Source organism: Vombatus ursinus, unplaced genomic scaffold (genome assembly GCF_900497805.2).
Source record: "Vombatus ursinus unplaced genomic scaffold, bare-nosed wombat genome assembly UNPS02014801.1, whole genome shotgun sequence".
Lineage (NCBI taxonomy): Eukaryota > Metazoa > Chordata > Mammalia > Diprotodontia > Vombatidae > Vombatus > Vombatus ursinus.
Genome location: NW_020954579.1, coordinates 20,603,323 through 20,607,063, shown reverse-complemented (window position 1 = coordinate 20,607,063; position 3,741 = coordinate 20,603,323). Strand labels below are relative to the sequence as shown.

Below are 3,741 nucleotides of genomic sequence, written 5' to 3'. Positions count from 1 at the left end.
ACTTCTGTTCTGATAGCTTCAGTATGGGGTTTGACTTCACATCCCAATTAAAAGAGCCTGTGCTTGTTTGTATCCCTTAGAGGATTCCTTCTCATTCAGTGACTTCTGGCTTCTGGCCCATTTATTGGAGTTCATTTATTGGAGCTGGCTTCCCTGACAGGGCCCCTCTTCCAGACACTGTAGGCTTTGAGCTTGTTTACCAAAGCTCAGACTGGCTTCCCTAGTGTGACCCCTCTCCCATTCTCCATTGGCTTCCTGCCATTTTTTTTTTTGGTGCAGTTATGGACTGTGTAAGAGTTTATTTATGTTTCTTTTTGAATGTCTTTATCATTGCTCAATCTTAGAATTTTTCAGATATTTGCTGGGGTGTTTATACCCTCTTTAATTTTCACTTCACACAGTAACCTCAATAGTCTTCTTAATCTTTCATCTAATCACATCACTCTTCTATTCAAAAGCCTTCTATGACTCTCTATTGTTTACAGAATCAGTTGTAAACTGCTTGTATCATTATATCACCTCTTTTTGCTAGAGGTTCTTAAAACATGAGTCCCTAGGTTTAGTTTAGGAAATTCTGCACTTCTTTGGCTTGTAGCTTCCATCCAGAGAAGCAGGGAAAATCAGTTTGATAACATCCTATGTGTTGATCACAACTATCTCTGAAAACATGTAGTTCAGAAAATAAAAATAAAGAGTTTATTGAAAAATTAAACAAAACAAAATAGAATTCCCAACAGAATTCTTGGAAAACAGAAACCATCCAGTGTTCTACCTAGATTCTCATTCATTTATAGTAATGAATAAGTATGTTCTCCCCTTGTTATTCTCAATGGATGTTATCATGTATGATTCTTCCTGAAATATCACGTAGTTTCAAGAAGATAGTTTCCTACATTTATATTGTTCTCCATCATGGGCCGTCCTGGAAGTCCTTGTTAGCTTCTCTTACAGTTTCCAGGCAATCAGATTTGTTTAAGAAAATATTTTTATCCATATTCTGATTTATTAGGTTTTCATGGTTCTATTGACCCATTGGCATACATAAGACAATAACAGAAACATTAACTGCCAAATCTGACATGGATGTAATTAATACAAATATACGCCTTATTTTTAAGGCTATTATTCTTCATTATCATATGTTGTAGTTTTTGAGGAAAGAGAAATGAAGTGAAACATGTGAGAAGAGGGTTCAAGAGTTTCTATGACCACATGCCTTGTATGTTCATCTCTGGTAGAAGTAGCATATCCCCAGAGAGAAAGAAGCCTTCCATCTGCTCCAAAGGACTTTCCCCTGTCCTAAAGCAAAGAATCCCATCTTTGACAGCACACTGCAACTTCAGCCCCCTTCTACTAGTGGAATCTCCCACCTGGGATGTGGAGAACCTCCAGTACAAAGAGGTACATTCTCCCCTTTGATTCCAGTCCTTCTATCTCCTACTGAATCTGTCCTCTGAGGGAAGAGGAAAAGAAAGTTGGTAGGGAACAGGACTTCCTTCTCTTGCTGTGAAATTTCTACCTCTGTCTTCTGGTACACTCTTTTCTTGCCTAATCTCCACCTCCTTCCCTCCAGAGAGGAGTAGTGATGTAGAGCTTCCCATTTGAGTATCTGACCATGTTCTTTCTATCTCATGTTTCACTTGCCAACAGCCTGATTGAGAAAAGTGATACCTTCCAGGTAATGATGAATAAACTCACACCTGCTCATAACCTTTGGCTATTGTCTACATATACCCAAGTCATCCTCCCTTCTTACTTAAATGAGTTAAGTACATGACTCACATTTTTTTTCTCTCCTTCCCAGCTCCTGCCCTCATACTAGGAGACTTCAGCATACATAATAACTCTTCTTCAAACTCTCTAACCATTCAGTTCCTCAGCTTTTTCACTTCCCATGATCCCTCTATTTCAACTCCACAAAAACGGTCATATCCTTGATCTTGTCATTACCCCAAAGTGTACTATCTCCTTGTTCAAGACTTTCAAAATCCATTTATTCAGCCATAACCTATTGGCTTTTCACCTCTCCCTCTGCCTTCCCTTACAGAACTTTATTATTTATCTGTACATAGGCAGTAAATTGAATTGACATAGATATTTAGCTTATTAATTTAGTCAAATAAAAACAGGAAGTTAGATGAATTTAAAGAACTTTAAACTATTGGCACAATGTGATAAGCAACTTCATATTTCTGCAAAAAATATTTTAGTGGTGAAAATGAAACTGGATTGAGGAACATTTTTTGATGACATTATAGGCAACTAAAACTGTCCCAAATAGCTGCCACCACTTGGGAATCTTTATGGGCTCTGTGTCTTTTAGATGCATGACATTCTGGTGTCTCAGTCCACCAAAGAACATGAACTCGATTAAGTGTTTCATATTCTGTGTGGAAAACTACAACCAATTTTGCTTAACCTACTTGGATATGGGCATTTGTTTTTTCCAAGTCTTTACCCCATGAAGCTAGCCTGCCTGGTTTCATCTGGAAGGTAGCAAGTTCATAGACCTTTTCTTCAGGAGGCTTCACTACTTTGTACCATAGGATTAGATCAGGCCTGTACAACCTGTGGCCTGTGGGCCATAAGCAACTCATGGGCACCTCAAAGGATTTCAAGCAGCCCATGAAAAATGTAGAGGATGTTTTCCTCTACATTTTTTGCAGGGCACCAGAAATCCTTTGGCAGGCCACAGATTATGCAGGCCTGGATTAGTTAAATGACTTCATTCTTCTGTTTGACTATAAATGGTGGGTTTGGAGAAATGAATTTTCCTTGCCAATTTTTATCCTTGACTAAGACTTTTATAACTTCAGCTCAATGAACAAGGTTATCATATTTCCAGATATGAAAGACTTGATTCATCACACCTCCAAGCTCTTTACTCTGATATCTAACTCTTTCAGAATGAATTATATGAAGGTGAATATGTTTCTTTGTGTTTTCTAGAAATTAATTTGTCTGCTGCTTTTATGATATAAGTAGAAAATTCATAGAATGTCTGAGCCTTGTGACAAAAGATGCACATACCTATGGGCATGCCACCATATGAAACAGTAGGGACCAGAGTCTACCAGTGGCTTTGGAGGAGTATCATGGCCCTGCAGGTTATGGGGAAGGTGTGCAAAGACTGAAGGTACATTTTCTCTTCACTGGTTACTGCTGTTGGCGAGCTTCTGAAAAATATTTAGTATGGGACAAGGGTCAATAACCCAAGGTCAGGCAATCAGCCAACATGGATTAATTAAGCACCTACTATGTGCAAGTCACTTTACTAGGCACTGGGGACACAAGGACAAAAGTGAAACAATCCTTATATTATAAATTATAACCTACTTGAACTTATTCCCCAGTGATTAACACAATTCCATCTACTTTCCCATCCCTATGATTCTGAACCTTTGAATATTATCATTCAAACCTCATTTGCTGTCCTTCTCTGCCTGATTCCTTATTCCCATTTCTTTCAACCCAAATCTTGTAGTATCCCATTCAAAGTTACCCACTCCTACTAAGCTCTCTGGAATGCCTGCTCCATAGGTTAAAAAAAAACTTACATTGCTCTTAAAAAATTTCCTTTCTGACTTCTTCCATCTTCTAGCTTTCATTGAGACCTGGTTCCCTCCTAACGACATACTCTGGCTGGCCATGCTTTCTAGCATTTGTTTCACTTTCATTCATTCCACCTGACTCACTGGTTGAGGTTGGGGAATCAGAATACTCGTCGGTCCCCATTACCAA

At 38.6% G+C, this 3,741-nt stretch overlaps 1 pseudogene; it reads right to left on the bottom strand.

Annotated features, from left to right (window-relative positions):
* Nucleotides 1-2,153: 2,153 nt before the first annotated feature.
* On the bottom strand, nt 2,154-3,040 carry LOC114051173 (annotated as a pseudogene).
* Nucleotides 3,041-3,741: the final 701 nt, after the last annotated feature.